The sequence below is a fragment of the Pleurodeles waltl genome, chromosome 9, assembly GCF_031143425.1.
Source record: "Pleurodeles waltl isolate 20211129_DDA chromosome 9, aPleWal1.hap1.20221129, whole genome shotgun sequence".
In the NCBI taxonomy this organism is placed as follows: domain Eukaryota; kingdom Metazoa; phylum Chordata; class Amphibia; order Caudata; family Salamandridae; genus Pleurodeles; species Pleurodeles waltl.
Genome location: NC_090448.1, coordinates 688,423,727 through 688,442,768, shown reverse-complemented (window position 1 = coordinate 688,442,768; position 19,042 = coordinate 688,423,727).

Sequence of the window (19,042 nt, the reverse complement as noted above, 5' to 3'; positions counted from 1 at the left end):
AAAGTTAGAAAAATTACCCTCCCCAAGACCCTGAAAAGTGAGTGCAAAGTGCACTAAAGTTCCCCTAAGGACAAAGAAGTCGTGTTAGAGGAATAATGCAGGATAGACACAAACCAACAATGCAACAACGCTGGATTTCCAATCTGGGGTACCTGTGGAACAAGGGGACCAAGTCCAAAAGTCACAAGCAAGTCGGAGATGGGCAGATGCCCAGGAAATGCCAGCTGCGGGTGCAAAGAAGCTTCTACTGGACAGAAGAAGCTGCAGTTTCTGCAGGAACGCAAAGGGCTAGAGACTTCCGCTTTGGAGGACGGATCCCTTTCCCTAGGTGCCGGCTGAGCTACAGGCCAAAATCCACAGGTAGGCACTGTTTTCTTTCAAAAAATGGGATGTGTCCACATTGCGCTTTGGTGCACAGAAATGTGAGGAACAGGTGTTTTTTTAGCCAAATTTTGATGTTTGCAAAGGATTCTGGGTAACAGAACCTGGTCCGAGCCCCGCAAGTCACCCCTCCTTGGATTCCCCTAGGTCTCTAGTTTTCAGAAATGCACAGGTTTGGTAGGTTTCTCTAGGTGCCGGCTGAGCTAGAGGCCAAAATCTACAGGTAGTCACTTCGCAAAAAACACCTCCTGTTTTCTTTCAAAAATTTGGATGTGTCCATGTTGCGCTTTGGGGCGTTTCCTGTCGCGGGCGCTAGGCCTACCCACACAAGTGAGGTATCATTTTTATCGGGAGACTTGGGGGAACATAGATTAGCAAAACAAGTGTTATTGCCCCTTGTCTTTCTCTACATTTTTTCCTTCCAACTATAGGAGAGTGTGTAAAAAAGACATCTATTTGAGAAATGCCCTGTAATTCACATGCTAGTATGGTCACCCCGGAATTCAGAGATGTGCAAATAACCACTGCTCCTCAACACCTTATCTTGTGCCCTTTTTGGAAATACAAAGGTTTTCTTGATAGCAATTTTTTACTCTTTATATTTCAGCAAATGAATTGCTGTATACCTGGTATAGAATGAAAACGCACTGCAGGGTGGAGCTCATTTATTAGCTCTGGGTTCCTCGGGTTCTTGATGAACCTACAAGCCCTATATATCCCCGCAACCAGAGGAGTCCAGCAGACGTAACGGTATATTGCTTTCGATAATCTGACATTGCAGGGAAAAGTTACAGAGTAAAACGTAGAGAAAAATGTATGTTTTTTTCACCTCAATTTCAATATTTTTCTTTTTCAGTTGTTATTTTCTGTAGGAAACCCTTGTAGGATCTACACAAATGACCCCTTTCTGAATTCAGAATTTTGTCTACTTTTCAGAAATGTTTAGGTTTCTGGGATCCAGCATTGGTTTCATGCCCATTTCTGTCACTGACTGAAAGGAGGCTGAAAGCACAAAAAATTGCAAAAATGGGGTATGTCCCAGTAAGATGCCAAAATTGGGTTTTCTGATTCAAGTCTGCCTGTTCCTGAAAGCTGGGAAGCTGCTGAGTTTAGCACCGCAAACCCTTTCTTGATGCCATTTTCAGGGGGAAAACCACAAGCCTTCTTCTGCAGCCACTTTTTCCAATTTGTTTGAAAAAAACTAAATTTTCACTATATTTTGACCAATTTCTTGGCCTCCTTCAGGGGAACCCACAAAGTCTGGGTACCTCTAGAATTCCTAGGATGTTGGAAAAAAAAGGACGCAAATTTGGCTTGGTTAGCTTATGTGGACAAAAAGTTATGAGGGCCTAAGCGCGAACTGCCCCAAATAGGCAAAAAAAGGCCTGGCACAAGAGGGGGAAAAGGCCTGGCAGCGAAGGGGTTAAAAAAGCGGAAACAGAATTCCTAGCCACTTTTAAGAATGCAGAGAGAACAATGCACAGTACAGAACTTTCTATTTTCTAATCCTTGTTATTATTCTTTTTGGGTTGCTAGATAAGGAGCAGCAGGGAAGCAGTATTTTTGCTGCTTTAGACTGCCAAGCGCCATCCGTCATTTATACAATAGGGAGGTTTATGACATTAAGTTAGATCTGTTGGCAAACACTCTGTTGCACTGCGGGCACAAGAAGGGCTTCTCTCTTGCAGGAAGGAAAACACATTGAAGTTAATAAAAAATAAACAATAAATAAGATGGACTTCAATTTCAATGTTATTCATTGTGGTTTGTTTCCGTTCTTTGCTCTGTCATCACTTAGTTCTCGTTGCTTCCCCTTCCTCTTGTTGCAGTTGTGCCATCCCTAACCCCCTCCACCTGCATTGTGATTCTTGCACTGTCCGCCTCCATGACACTTCCACATTATGGATCCAGCACGGAAATCAACATTAGAAACCAGCCCAGCACGCACACAGCAGAAGTAGTCTTAGAAGGGGGTGCAGGTACTTAAATTGTTAGAGCATTGTTGGTAAGAAATGTTAAGAGGCGTATTTGGGGGGAGAAAATGTGGGGATACTTTATAGAACTGACTCGAGGTGTCTGCTTCCCATGCTGCAGTCACACAGAATGCCATTTCCAGCTGCAGTCAGACTCGTGGCTTGCAGAGAAGCTGCGCACTGCAGATAGCGTGTGGGGTCTGAAACTTAAAGGAGTCTGACCGGCATCTTGTATGTCTGCAGCATGGGAAGCAGACATCTCGAGTCTGTGCAAAGGTATTTTTGAAAAACCCGAATGGCTTGGCGCTTCAATAATCTTTAAAATCTGACTTCTGGCAGATAAACTGCAGCCACTTCCTTTTTTATAGCGCTGCTCTTTCCCTGTTGGAATCACAAGGTGGGGATTCATACAAGCGTTTTCTTTATTTTATGGGTCTTGTGGTTGCATTTTCCAGCAGAACCCTTTTCCTAAACCAAATGACAACTTGTGAGCGACTGGACATGAGAGCATAACTGTTGCTACTTTTAAAATGCAGCACTTTTCTGCAGAATGAAGATTTCCGTCATTCCTGAAGCCTTTTAATATCTGATAGCTATAATTAATCCTGGGATAAGCATCCCTGGACTGGTGGGCAAGATATGCTTTCTAGCGCTTTGATAATAAGGCTGTTGAACACACATATTTCCCTTTGTATGTCTGCTTTGTCCTGATGGTGGCCGTCGGCTCGCTTATGTGAAACTTTTACTTTTCAGTTTATATGGCAGGAAAAGTCCGGTTTCTTATGTGAACTGTTTTACTTTAAATTTTCGAGTTATGTGGCACGAAATGTCTGGTTAGGAGTTTACGGTGCTAATAGCTCTAACTCAAGCAAACGTGAGACCCATTGCGTTGCAAATGCTTGTTTACTGGAGGGCATTCTGTGCTGCTGCAGAATTGCGTCACTGGTATTCAGTAGCAGCTCATGGTGCCCCTGCCTAGTTTTGATGGCGCACAGATTAGGAACCACTGCACTATAGTGAAACCTATACAGAGATTAGCTATTGTGTTGCCATTATATATTTGTCCGACCATGTACATTTAACAAATGTGCAATACGTTACCGATTTAAGGTGTGGGATTAGTAAAACTGTTAGGTGAGAATTTATATGGGAATGTAGGGTGAGGCTTGTGGGGAGACAGGATGAGAAGGGAAATTGTTGTTAAATATGCTTTGGTGTGCATTAGGTTACATTTAGTGTCATAGGTGGTTAACATGGTTCATTTAAAAAAGTTTTAAAAGTTGTACTTATCTGATTTCCTGTACACTGGGGTGTAGTTTATCTATCACTATCAGATAGTGTCCAAAGCCTTGTAGTTGCAGGCACAAGGTAATTTAGCTGGTTGCATTGGTATTGTGGGCATGGTTTGGCTATTAATGCTCTTTTTTCCCATTGGAGGGATGGAAGGTGTACAGCCATGTTTCAGTCAATAGAGATTATACTGTAAATATGACCGATAGAATGTTGATATTCCATCAGTCCCTGTAGGAAAGTACCCTCTTTTTGGCATGTTACCCCCAATTAATGCCTGGTGTCAGTGTGTTTTTGACTGTGCCACAGGGATCCTGCTAGTCAGGACCCCATTGCTTATGGTTTATGGCCTGCTTGTCAGTGTGTTTCACTGTTTTCTAAATTGTAACTGGAGTCCTGCTAATCAGGACCGCAGTGCTCATGCTCTCTGTTTCCAAATTTGTCACTACATACTGGTAACTCGGTGTTTCATTCCAAATTGGCATACTGGTCCCACCTTATAAGTCCCTAGTGTAGGAGGATGGCCTGGCTTGTAGTGGGTACCAGAGGTACTTACACCTTGTGCCAGGTCCAGTTATCCCTTATTAGTGTAGAAGAGGTGTTTCTAGCAGCTTAGGCTGATAGAAGGTAGCTATGGCAAAGCAGCTTAGGCTGAACTAGGAGACATGTAAAGCTCCTACTATACCACTGGTGTGATATGCACAATATCATAAGAAAACACAATACACAGAAGTACTAAAAATAAAGGTACTTTATTTTTATGACAATATGCCAAAAGTATCCCAGTGAGTACCCTCAGTATGAGGATAAGATATATACACAAGATATATGTACACAAACCAAAATTAGGTAAGTAATAGCAAGAAAAGTAATGCAAACAGTGTAGAATTACAATAGATTGCAATAGGAGCACATAGGTATAGGGGCAACACAAACCATATAATCCAAAAGTGGAATGCGAACCATGAATGGACCCCAAACCTATGTGAGCTTGTAGAGGGTTGCTGGGACTGTAAGAAAACAGTGAGGGTTAGAAAAATAGCCCACCCCAAGACCCTGAAAGGTAGGTGTAAAGTGCACCTACTACCCCCAGAGAGCACAGAAGTCGTGATAGGGGGATTCTGCAGGAAGAACAAACACCAGCAATGCAACAACAGTGGATTTCTGGACCTGAGTACCTGTAAGACAAGGGGACCAAGTCCAATAGTCGCGACAGTGTTGAGAGTGGGCAGGAGCCCAGGAAATGCCAGCTGAGGGTGCAGGGAAGCTGCCACCTGTTGGAAGAAGCTTGAAGTTCTGCAAGAAAGAAGAGAGCTAGGAACTTCTCCTTGGGAGGATGGATGTCCCGCGTCACGATGAAGCTTGCAGAGGTGTTCCCACGTAGAAGACCGCAAACAAGCCTTGCTAGCTGCAGTGGGTTTTGGGTGCTGCTGTGGCCCAGGAAGGACCAGGATGTCGCCACTTGGAGGAGGAGACAGAGGGGGCGCCCAGCAACTCAGGGAGCCCTCACAGAAGCAGGCAGCACCCACAGAAGTACCTGAACAGGCACTTGGAAGTAAAGTGAACCGGAGTCCACGCAAAGTCACAAAAGGGAGTCCCACGACGCCGGAGGACAACTCAGAAGGTTGTGCACTGCAGGAGGGAGTGTGCGGGACCCAGGCTTGGCTGTGCACAAAGGAAATCCTGGAAGAGTGCACAGGAGCCGAAGCAGCTGCAAATCACACGGCCCCCAGCAATGCAGTCTAGCGAGTCCTTGCCTCACCTCGCTAGACTGCATTGCTGGGAACCGCGACTTTTGCAGCTACTCCGGCCCCTGTGCACTTCCGGCGGAAATCCTTTGTGCACAGCCAAGCCTGGGTCCACGGCATCCTCGTAGTGCCTGTTTCTGGCACTTGTCTGGGTGCTACCTGCTGCTAAGAGGGCTTCTTGTCTTGCTCGATGTCCCCTCTACCTCCTGGTCCAATTTGCGACCTCCTGGTCCCTCCTGGGCCACAGCAGCATCCAAAAATGCCAACTGCACGATTTGCAGCTAGCAAGGCTTGTTGGCATTCTTTCGGCGGGAAAATACTTTTTCTCAACTCTACTAAGCGAGAGGAATACGTCCTCCAAAGGGGAAGTCTCTAGCCCTTTGCGTTCCTGCAGAAATTGCAGCTTCTTCTGTCCAGTCGAAGCTTCTTTGCACCCGCAGCTGGCATTTCCTGGGCATCTGCCCATCTCCGACTTGCTTGTGACTTTTGGACTTGGTCCCCTTGTTCCACAGGTACCCCAGATTGGAAATCCAGCGTTGTTGCATTGTTGGTTTGTGTCTTTCCTGCATTATTCCTCTAACACGACTTCTTTGTCGTTAGGGGAACTTTAGTGCACTTTGCACTCACTTTTCAGGGTCTTGGGGAGGGTTATTTTTCTAACTCTCACTATTTTCTAATAGTCCCAGCGACCCTCTACAAGGTCACATAGGTTTGGGGTCCATTCGTGGTTCGCATTCCACTTTTGGAGTATATGGTTTGTGTTGCCCCTATCCCTATGTTTCCCCATTGCATCCTATTGTAACTATACATTGTTTGCACTGTTTTCTAAGACTATACTGCATATTTTTGCTATTGTGTATATATATCTTGTGTATATTTCATATCCTCTCACTGAGGGTACACTCTAAGATACTTTGGCATATTGTCATAAAAATAAAGTACCTTTATTTTTAGTATAACTGTGTATTGTGTTTTCTTATGATATTGTGCATATGACACTAAGTGGTACTGTAGGAGCTTCACTCGTCTCCTAGTTCAGCCTAAGCTGCTCTGCTAAGCTACCATTATCTATCAGCCTAAGCTGCTAGACACCCTATACACTAATAAGGGATAACTGGGCCTGGTGCAAGGTGCAAGTACCCCTTGGTACTCACTACAAGCCAGTCCAGCCTCCTACATGTCCCCCCAATGCCAGAATGGCATTGGGGTGACAATTCCATGATCTTAGACATGTTACATGGCCATGTTCGGAGTTACCATTGTGACGCCATACATAGGTAGTGACCTATGTATAGTGCACACGTGTAATGGTGTCCCCGCACTCACAAATTCCGGGGAATTTGCCCTGAACGGTGTGGGGGCACCTTGGCTAGTGCCAGGGTTGAGGAACCAGGAAAGATAGAATCCCCACCCAGGTTCTCCTTCCCAGCGGTGGAGGGACACCCTAGTCCTCAGGGTCCGTTTAGCAGAGAGTACACAAATCAAGCAGAGTCACCAACTGGAGGAATAAAGAGAAGTTTATTACATGGATTATAGCTTGAGCTAATACAGAGTCCCAGGACAGTCAAGTGACTATCCTACGGAGGCTGGCCCTTCACTCTGGGGCACCCAACCTTATATACACACAAAACTGCTTAGTCAGAGGACAACTCCACCCCTAGCGTATTCAAGGTCCTCTGCGGCCTTCAGAATATTTCAGGGATACACGTGTTGTGGGAGAAGGTACAGATGCAGCTGGCAGGAGGTGGCAACGACCTGTACGAACCTGTTACTGATTAAGCACAAAAATTCTCGGAATTACAGTTAGAACGAGTAAATTACAGCGATAAGCAGATTGCAGCCCAAGGCTGCTAGCACAAGGTCAATCATCATAGTTCAGGAGGTTTGTCTAGCACATGGAAACATAATAAAGATAAACAGATGCCTAGCAGCTATGGTGTATGATTAAGTTTATGTACATTTTCTCAGGGTGTCCACACACTAAGTAACTTTGCACCCAACCTTCACCAGGTGAAGGTTAGACATATAGGTGACTTATAAGTTACTTAAGTGCAGTGGTAAATGGCTGTGAAATAACGTGGACGTTATTTCATGCAGGCTGCAGTGGCAGGCCTGTGTAAGAATTGTCAGAGGTCCCTATGGGTGGCAAAAGAAATGCTGCAGCCCATAGGGATCTCCTGGAACCCCAATACCCTGGGTACCTCAGTACCATATACTAGGGAATTATATGGGTGTACCAGTATGCCAATGTTAATTGGTAAATTTAGTCACTAGGCTGTTAGTGACAAATTTGGAAAGCAGAGAAAGCATAACCACTGAGGTTCTGGTTAGCAGAGCCTCAGTGAGACAGTTAGGCATCACACAGGGAACACATACAGGGCACATACTGATGAGCACTCGGGCCCTGCCTAAGACCATGATCTCTGGGGTAAGGACCACATCATCATCCAATATTTCTTTTATCACGAGTTGCATGCCATCTCTCAATGCTGTTAGTTCCCCGCACGTGGCAAACATATGAACTATATCTGTTCCGTGGACCCCACACCTTGGACAGTTTGTTCCTCGTGAGCCCCCCCACTTAACAAGGTGGGCCGGTGTATAGTACAGATCGAACATGGTCTTATAATGTTGTGCTTGCAGAGACGAAGAAAGTAACATAGTGTGTCCTAATTCAAGTGATTTGAGAAAATTAGCACTTCCATCAACCAATTTGCCCTTCCACCTTTCGCTATGCTTCCCCAAATCATCGGGTTGTTCTGCCATCATTGAGGAATAAATTAATTTGATAGTCATATTAGATTCCCCCAGGATACCTTTTAACAACAGGTTACTTTTAAATCCCTGTGAACCCCCTGTTTTCTTGCCCAAGAAGTCTCATATCTGTAAATATTTGAAAAAATTCCTTTGTTCTAGACCATACTGTTCTTGTGTTCTTGAAGACTCTTAAACACCTTCATTCCAAGGTCATCGAAGAAGTCTCCTAACCTCACTATGCCTTGGGAGGCCCATTTTACCATATAGCTATCCTTAAATATTTCGGGAAGCAACGGGTTGTTCTTAATTATAGTACAATAGTTAAATCTTCCGAGCCCGTTCTTTATACGCCACGGCCACCAGCATTTATAGGCGGCCTCTAATACCTTGTATCGAGCTTTCTTATGGTACCCAGGTTCGTGGAAGGTTAACAAACACCCATTAGCGGCTGGTCCCAGGATCAACTCATAAATATTGTGACCATCCTCAATCTCATTCTCCCCTGCTCTTCCCCCCTATAATGGGCGCATATATTGAAATGCTGCTGCCGTTTGATATAACTTCATATTTGGCAGGGCCCATCCCCCCTTTTCCCGAGGTAGAGACATAAATTTGCCCGCTCTTCTACACTTGCCATATGCCCAAATAAATCTCATGACTACCCGCTCCATATCATCAAACCGAGAATTTGTAAAGTTCAAGGGTATGGCCCGGAATATATACAATAGTTTTGGGAGGAGAATCATTTTGACCATATTACACCTCCCCATTATAGTCATATGCAAATTGTTCCATCTATGCATATTGTTTTTAACTTTCACAGGTATTGGATCCAAGTTCAGATTGATAATTTCTCCTACTCTTGGTGTAATATCGATGCCCAAGTAAACTGCATGATCCACCCTCCGATTGTCCTGAGAGTTCGTATATTGGTTAGCCAACATCTGTGTTTTAGTTCTATTTAACAAATACCCAGAGAACATTCCAAACTTGCTCGTCACCTCTTCGACTTCTTTCAGCGATGAATCCGGGTTTGAAGTAATAATGGCTATATCATCCGCATATGCTAGAACTTTTGTATCCCATCCATGCCTACACACCGGCAAAATCTTCCTATTCCCTTTGAGCTGTCTGAGCAGGGGATCTATGTATAAAGCGAACAGCAACGGGGAACATGGGCATCCCTGCCTAGTGCCTCACCCTACTAGGATACACTCGGACTGCCCTCCCATTAGTTGTATTCTCACTCCCGGAGACTTATAGATAGCTTTTATTGCCAAAACGAACTTTTCCCGAAAGTCATAGTTCTCCATAACCTGCCAGAGATATTTCCAATTAACTCGATCAAATGCTTTCTCTGCACCTAGCAATGCGACAGCCATGGGCTCCTCCGTGACTTCTGTCGCGTCAAAAAGCGTGATAACTCTTCAAATATATTCTACTGTGTCTCTACCGGGGACAAATCCATGTTGTCTAGGTGTTAACAGTTTCTTGATCACCAAAGATAATCGAGCAGCGAATATTTTCGAATAGATTTTAGCATCGCTGTTGATTAATGTTATCGACCGGTATGAAGCCGGGCTATGTGGAGCCTTCCCTTTCTTTAAAAAGACTACTATGTTGGCCATTCCCCATGATGGCATGATTTCTCCACCATTCTGTACCTGAATAAATAGCACTATCATCAGGGGAAGTAGCAGTGTTTTGAACATTTTTTAGAACTCTAGGGGGATTTCATCAGGGAGCTTTCTCTGAAGCTTTCTCGGTGGCGAGTTCACTTAATGCCTTGTCTATTTCTAAACTATCGATCTGTCCCTCCAATTGCAAATAATCCTCCTCTAATACTTTGTTAAACTTGATGGAGCTTAAAAATTCCTGCATCTCTGTAGCTGAAAATCCAGTTGTGTCGTTATAAAGCTCAGTATAGTATCTCTGGAACACCTTCCTAATTCCATCCGCATCTAACACTATTTGTCCCTGTTGGTCGCGAATCTCTCTGATGACCCCAGCTGCTGCTTTACGACGTGCCCTTGCCGCCAACAGGTGCCCGATTCTTTCTCCAAACGCATAGCTTTCAGAGTGTTGCGCAAGATATTTTTCCATTATTCTTTGTGCGGTGACCTAATTTATTGATGCCCTTGCTATAGCAATCTGCTCCTGGATATTATTTGTATCTTCCCCCCTTTCTATGGCTGCAATCAGCTGTCTTTCCAAGCCTCTGAGTTTTCAATGCGAGTCCCTTACTTTACTTTGAGTGCTTTTTTGTTTCTTCAGGCTGAAGCTCAAGGTTTCCCCCCGTACTCCTGCTTTCAAGGCATCCCAGGCTATCTCTATAGGGGCAGACCCCAAGTTAATCTCTAAGAATTCAGCTATCCAGTTCCTCATGTAATCGCAATATTCAGAGTCCCTAAGGAGCCCTCTTTCAAAGGTCCACATCCTGGTTTTGTACTCGAGACCATCTAACTCCAGGTCAAATACCAATGGGTAATGATCTGACATAATCCGTGGCTATAATTCCATACTAGCTTGTGTTAACAATTCAGGAGATGTCAAGAAAAAAATCTAGTCGAGCCAATTGCGCATGAGGGGCAGAGAAGTAAGTGTACGCAGGATCTAAATCACACAGCTTGACCCAGACATTCACCAATCCTAACTCCTTCTGCAAACCAACCATTGCCTTAATTACACGAGGCTTCCGTCCCTGATATTGCTTAACTACGGGTGCTAAAAGATCCTGCAATCCGTCCCAAGAGCCATTAAAATTTAAATCCCCGCATAGAATATCGGGGGCGGCCAGCCAGTTAGTTCTACAGCCATGGTGTCCATTACAACTGGGTCATCGGTTACCGCCCCATACACAGAACATAACGTAAAACATCCTTTACCATAGGAACATTCTACAATTGCCCATCTCCCATTCCTATCAGCCTTCTGTCTAGCAAATTTTACTCTATTACTCCTGTCCAATATCAACACTTCTTTGGTTTTCACATCTTGTTTTGAGCACACTATCATTCTCATACCAAGTGACCCTAAAATTCCACAGTTCTTATATTCCACATGTGTCTCTTGTAAGCAGTAAATATCTGCCCTAAGGGTTTTCAGATCTTCCATAACTTTTCTTCTTTTTCGGAGATCGTTTAATCCGCAAATATTTATAGAAACTATTCGAAGTCTAGTCATTTCTATCCCCTTTTTCTTTTTCCCTCCTCCCCCTTTTCCACCCTTTTCTCTCTCCCAATCTTTTTCATTTGAATTCCATCCTGGCTGTATAGAAATCTCAAGTATCTTAAATATACCTCCCTTCTCCTTTCCCTCTCTTGTCCTTATATTCCTCTCAGTTCTCTTTATCCCTTCCTTTCCCATTTTTCCCCCGTTCCCCTTCCCCCTCTACCACCCCTCCCCCACCCCTCTTCCACCCTCCCCACCCTCCCCACACCACTCCCATCCACCCCCCTCCCTCCCCACAAGGGCTGGTTGGGATCCCCCTCTTCCAGCCAACCCTCCCCCTTCCTGTTGAGCAATCAGACCACCTTTGGCCCGAATGTTGGCATTGTGTAGATATGGGGTGCCCGCCCACCACCGGATTCACTTGCCATCTTAACCCACATCATTTTAGCCCCATCAAATATTCCTTTGCTTGGATCTCTGACGTAAACCATCTCACTTTCCCATTCATAACTGTTTTTAGGCGAGTGGGGCTATCAAATAGGCTTCACCTCCCTTGTCCAAAAACGGTTTAATCAACTGTTGGAGCTACCATCTACGCTCCACAGTTGTATGACAAAAATCCGGTCGAGTGAAAAAGGTGACCCCTTCCATACTATGCGGGGCATTAGGGCGAGATTTGTCAAAAATAGCCTGCTGCAGCAAATAATTACCAAGAAAAAAACAAAATAGCTCTAGGGTATTTTGAGTCTGCTGAGTGTGCTCCCTCCCTCTGAGTTGGAGGAAATCTGTGGACACGCTGAATCTCATTATCCCAGTCCCAATTACTCAATTCGGGAAAAGCCCCCCGTAGTAGCTTAAACATGGAAGCCCGAATGTCACTCCCTTCCAACCTTCATTTATGCCCAAAAAGCGCAGGTTATTTCTTCTGTCGGTTCTCAAAATCTTCCAGCTTCCACATTATGTCAGTCAGTTAGCCCTCCTGCGTAGCGTTCTATTGCTTCAGGATATCGACGTCCACTTCGACTGCTATCCTCTCATCCATTGAACCTAATTTGGCTTCAATCTCAGTACATGACTTTTCTACTTTACGAACTGCTCCGTGCAACCACTTTGTGGCTACCCTGGCTCAGCGACTTTCAATCCGAGTTTCTGTTTGAAGTTCTTTAACCCCTTCGCTGCCAGGCCTTTTCCCCCTCCTGTGCCAGGCCTTTTTTTGGCTATTTGGGGCAGTTCGCGCTTAGGTCCTCATAACTTTTTGTCCACATAAGCTAGCCAAGCCACATTTGCGTCCTTTTTTTTCAACATCCAAGGGATTCTAGACGTACCCAGACTTTGTGGGTTCCCCTGAAGGAGGCCAAGAAATTAGCCAAAATACAGTGAATGTTTTTTTTTTTTTTTTTAAATGGGAAAAAGGGGCTGCAGAAGAAGGCTTGTGGTTTTTCCCATGAAAATGGCAACAACAAAGGGTTTGCGGTGCTAAAATCACCAGCTTCCCAACTTTCAGGAACAGGCAGACTTGAATCAGAAAACCCAATTTTTCAACAAAATGTTGGCATTTTACTGGGACATACCCCATTTTAAAGATTTTTTGTGCTTTCAGCCTCCTTCCAGTCAGTGACAGAAATGGGCATGAAACCAATGCTGGATCCCAGAAACCTAAACATTTCTGAAAAGTAGACAAACTTCTGAATTCAGCAAGGGGTAATTTGTGTAGATCCTACAAGGATTTTCTTACAGAAAATAACAACTGAAAAAAAAATTGAAATGAGGTGAAAAGAACAGCAATTTTTCTCTACGTTTTACTCTGTAACTTTTTCCTGCAATGTCAGATTTTTGAAAGCAATATACCGTTATGTCTGCTGGACTCTTCTGGTTGTGGGGATCTACAGGGCTTGTAGGTTCATCAAGAACCCTAGGTACCCAGAGCCAATAAATGAGCTGCACCCTGCAGTGGGTTTTCATTCTATACCATGTATACAGCAATTCATTTGCTGAAATATAAAGAGTGAAAAATAGCTATCAAGAAAACCTTTGTATTTCCAAAATGGGCACAAGATAAGGTGTTGAGGAGCAGTGGTTATTTGCACATCTCTGAATTCCGGGGTGCCCATACTAGCATGTGAATTACAGGGCATTTCTCAAATAAATGTCTTTTTACACACTCTCTTATATTTGGAAGGAAAAAATGTAGAGAAAGACAAGGGGCAATAATACTTGTTTTGCTATTCTATATTCCCCCAAGTCTCACAATAAAAATGATATCTCATTTGTGTGGGTAGGCCTAGCGCCCGCAACAGGAAATGCCCCAAAACTCAACGTGGACACATCCCATTTTTGCCAGAAAACAGAGGTGTTTTTTGCAAAGTGCCTACCTGTAGATTTTAGCCTCTAGCTCAGCCGGCACCTAGGGAAACCTACCAAACCTGTGCATTTCTGAAAACTAGAGACCTAGGGGAATCCAAGATGGGGTGACTTGTGGGACTCTGACCAGGTTTTGTTACACCGAATCCTTTGCAAACCTCAAAATTTGGCTAAAAAAACAAATTTTTATCACATTTCGGTGACAGAAAGTTCTGGAATCTGAGAGGAGCCACAAATTTCCTTCCACCCAGTGTTCCCCCAAGTCTCCAGAGAAAAATGATACCTCACTTGTGTGGGTACGACTAGCGCCCGCGACAGGAAATGTCCCAAAACACAACGTGGACACATCCCATTTTTTGACAGAAAACAGAGGTGTTTTTTGCAAAGTGCCTACCTGTAGATTTTGGTCTCTAGCTCAGCCGGCACCTAGGGAAACCAACCAAACCTGTGCATTTTTTAAAACTAGAGACCTAGGGGAATCCAAGATGGGGTGACTTGTGGGGCTCTGACCAGGTTCTGTTACCCAGAATCCTTTGCAAACCTCAAAATTTGGCTAAAAAACACGTTTTTATCACATTTCGGTGACAGAAAGTTCTGGAATCTGAGGGGAGCCACAAATTTCCTTCCACCCAGCGTTCCCCCAAAATTCCCGATAAAAGTGATACCTCACTTGTGTGCGTAGGCCTAGCACCCGCGACAGGAAATGGCCCAAAACACAACGTAGACACATCACATTTTTGGACAGAAAACAGAGGTGTTTTTTACAAAGTGCCTACCTGTAGATGTTGGCCTCTAGCTCAGCCGGCACCTAGGGAAACCTACCAAACCTGTGCATTTTTGAAAACTAGAGACTTAGGGGAATCCAAGATGGGGTGACTTGTGGGACTCTGACCAGGTTCTGTTACCCAGAATCCTTAGCAAGCCTCAAAATTTGGCTAACAAAACACATTTTTATCACATTTCGGTGACAGAAAGTTCTGGAATCTGAGGGGAGCCACAAATTTCCTTCCACCCAGTGTTCCCCCAAGTCTCCCGATAAAAATGATACCTCACTTGTGTGGGTAGGCCTAGCGCCCGCAACAGGAAAGGCCCCAAAACACAACGTGGACACATCAAATTTTTTCACAGAAAACAGAGGTGTTTTTTACAAAGTGCCTACCTGTGGATTTTGGCCTCTAGCTCAGCCGGCCCCAGGGGTGGCAGAAATGGCCTAAAATAAAAATGCCCCCCCAACCCCCCTGGGGAGCGACTCTTGCCTACGGGGTCGCTCCACCTGCATGACATTAGCGCAAAAAAAAAGATCCCCGTGCCTAGTTGTTTCTGCCCCCCTTGGGGGCACATTGACCTAAAATCGGCCGATTTGCCCCCAAGGGGGGCAGAAATGGTCTAAATACAATTTGCCCCCAACAAACAAAAAAAAACACTGGCGCCTAGAGGTTTCTGCCCCCCTGGGGGCAGATCAGCCTAATAACAATAGGAATGGCCTAAAATAAATTTGACCCCCCCACCCCCCACAAGCCCCTCCGGAAGCGACCCTTGCTTATGGGGTCGCTCCCCCTGCATGACATTAGCGCAAAAAAAAATCCCCGGTGCCCAATTGTTTCTGCTCCCCTTGGGGGCACATTGACCTAAAATCGGCCGATTTGCCCCCAAGGGGGGCAGAAATGGTCTAAATACAATTTGCCCCCAACAAACAAAAAAAAACACTGGCGCCTAGAGGTTTCTGCCCCCCTGGGGGCAGATCAGCCTAATAACAATAGGAATGGCCTAAAATAAATTTGACCCCCCCACCCCCCACAAGCCCCTCCGGAAGCGACCCTTGCTTATGGGGTCGCTCCCCCTGCATGACATTAGCGCAAAAAAAAATCCCCGGTGCCCAATTGTTTCTGCTCCCCTTGGGGGCACATTGACCTAAAATCGGCCGATTTGCCCCAAGGGGGGCAGAAATGGTCTAAATACAATTTGCCCCCAACAAACAAAAAAAAACACTGGCGCCTAGAGGTTTCTGCCCCCCTGGGGGCAGATCGGCCTAATAACAATAGGCCGATCTGCCCCCAGGGGGGCAGAAATGGCCTAAAATAAATTTGATCCCCCAACCCCCCTGGGGAGCGACTCTTGCCTACGGGGTCGCTCCCCCTGCATGACATTAGCGCAAAAAAAAAGATCCCCGGTGCCTAGTTGTTTCTGCCCCCCTTGGGGGCACATTGACCTAAAATCGGCCGATTTGCCCCCAAGGGGGGCAGAAATGGTCTAAATACAATTTGCCCCCAACAAACAAAAAAAAACACTGGCGCCTAGAGGTTTCTGCCCCCCTGGGGGCAGATCAGCCTAATAACAATAGGCTGATCTGCCCCCAGGGGGGCAGAAATGGCCTAAAATAAATTTGACCCCCCAACAAGCCCCTCCGGAAGCGACCCTTGCATATGGGGTCGCTCCCCCTGCATGACATTGGCGCAAAAAAGAAATCCCCGGTGCCTAGTGGTTTCTGCCTCCCTTGGGGGCAGATTGACCTAAAATCAGCCGATCTGCCCCCAAGGGGGGCAGAAATGGTCTAAATACAATTTGCCCCCAGGGGAGCGACCCTTGCCTAATGGGTTGCTCCCCATCTCTAAAAAAAAACACACACAAAAAAACACAAAACAAATTAGCCCTGGCGCCTAGAGGTTTCTGCCTCCCCTGGGGGAAGATCGCCTAATAACAATAGGCCGATCTGCAGAAATGGCCTAAAATAAATTTGCCCACCGGGGGTGTGGTTGGGGGCCACATGGGGGGAGCGCCAGTTCCCGGGTGTAGGACGAGGTGATCTCATCCAAGGCCCCGTAGGGGTTAATTGTATTGTATATTGATTGTAGCATCCCAGAATCAGTGCTCACCATGCATCACTTATCATACCCCCATTACCTGTTTGTCCACCAGCTGTTGACCACCCATGGCAGATATATCTGTTGTACCCATTGTATCCGTTAGTCTAATGCCGGAGTAGTCCCATTTTAAAGTCTTACTACCACTTGATGAAGAAAATTCGGTGCCCTCCTGCGACCCAGGCCTCGTTTTTGTGTACTTACGCTGCAGCCGAAGCTGCCGTACTGTGGGTTCGTTATTTGGTGATATATTTCCCCTCTCAGAGGATATACTGCTACCGGATTCGCTGAGGCTATGCTCACCACTGCTGAAATCGGATTCCTCTGTCAGAGAATAAAATTTGTCCCGCTGTCTTTTGCCCAGTCCAAAGTTTTCATCTCTTTTTTGTTTTCCTTGTCAAGCCCTCCTGGTTTTAGCGATGTGTTTTGCACAGCTTCGATACCCAGTATAGGATTTACATTACTTACATCCTCTGCTTGCATTAAGTTCACTGGCTGCTGCGCTAGAGGCCGCTCCTGACTAGTGGGGAAATCCTTTTCCTTCCTTCCTTACCACCACGCAGCTGTCTAGGCCCACTAATCCACCGTCACCGGATTGTGCTGCTGTTATAGGGGGTTCCTTAATTTTCGTAAGAGTCTTTTTGCTGAGGGCACCCAAGGATACACTTTCTGTTACAGACTGACTATCTCCGGAGGGGGGGGGTGTGCGTAGTACAGCTTTCTTGCGTCCCTCCTGCAAGAAAAGAGGTGATGGTGGGCTGGGTTTTACTTTTTCCCCTAAACTCCAAGAGAGGGTAATGTTATCGCTGATCTTAACGTCTTTCCCTTGACTAGTTATGTTTCTCCCAGTTTGTCTGCCCGTTGTCGATATGGGCCGTCTGTTCTTCCCGGCTCGGTCCCCTTTATCTTTTCCTAGCCGTGAGATTTTGGCTCCGTCTGTCTTATCTCCAGGGTTCCGAGCTATTTTAGGTGCCATACTTATTTTCAAGGAGTGAGGAAGTGCCCTCACAAATCCAGCTAGACCTACTATTACTGCTAACACGTTGTGTATCACTCTTTTAATAACACCCCTTGCAAGCTGATAGGGGGTACAAGAGAGATCAGTGGTGCTAACCTGGGTAATCAATACCATTTGTAAGTCCCCCAGCACTTGTTAAAATTATAGCCCGAAGAACTATTAATCTTCAATTTTCTTAGTCTCAGTGTTAATGAATGATATTATGCTCCCAATACTGGTATTTTCGCTTGTTTTCTTTTATTGTAGTTCACATGCTCAAAAATTCAGTAGGGTGAGTGTAGGAAAGTACCATCTTGCCTGGCATGTTACCCCCATTTTTCACGGTATATATGTTGTTTTAGTTGTATGTGTCACTGGGACCCTGCCAGCCAGGGCCCCAGTGCTCATAAGTGTGCCTGAATGTGTTACCTGTGTTATGACTAACTGTCTCACTGAGGCTCTGCTAATCAGAACCTCAGTGGTTATGCGCTCTCATTTCTTTCAAATTGTCACTAACAGGCTAGTGACCAATTTTACCAAATTACATTGGCTTACTGGAACACCCTTATAATTCCCTAGTATATGGTACTGAGGTACCCAGGGTATTGGGGTTCCAGGAGATCCCTATGGGCTGCAGCATTTCTTTTGCCACCCATAGGGAGCTCTGACAATTCTTACACAGGCCTGCCACTGCAGCCTGAGTGAAATAACGTCCACGTTATTTCACAGCCATTTTACACTGCACTTAAGTAACTTATAAGTCACCTATATGTCTAACCTTTACCTGGTAAAGGTTGGGTGCTAAGTTACTTAGTGTGTGGGCACCCTGGCACTAGCCAAGGTGCCCCCACATTGTTCAGGGCCAATTCCCCAGACTTTTTGAGTGCGGGGACACCATTACACGCCTGCACTACATATAGGTCACTACCTATATGTAGCTTCACAATGGTAACTCCGAATATGACCATGTAATATGTCTATGATCATGGAATTGCCCCCTCTATACCATCCTGGCATAGTTGGCACAATCCCATGATCCCAGTGGTCTGTAGCACAGACCCTGGTACTGCCAAACTGCCTTTCCCGGGGTTTCACTGCAGGTTCTGCTGCTGCCAACCCCTCAGACAGGCTTCTGCCCTCCTGGGGTCCAACCAGGCCTGGCCCAGGATGGCAGAACAAAGGACTTCCTCTGAGAGAGGGTGTGACACCCTCTCCCTTTGGAAAATGGTGTGAAGGCAGGGGAGGAGTAGCCTCCCCCAGCCTCTGGAAATGCTTTCATGGGCACACATGGTGCCCATTTCTGCATAAGCCAGTCTACACCGATTCAGGGACCCCTTAGCCCTGCTCTGGTGTGAAACTGGACAAAGGGAAGGGGAGTGACCACTCCCCTGACCTGTACCTCCCCTGGGAGGTGCCAAGGGCTCCTCCAGTGTGCTCCAGACCTCTGCCATCTTGGAAACAGAGGTGCTGCTGGCACACTGGACTGCTCTGAGTGGCCAGTGC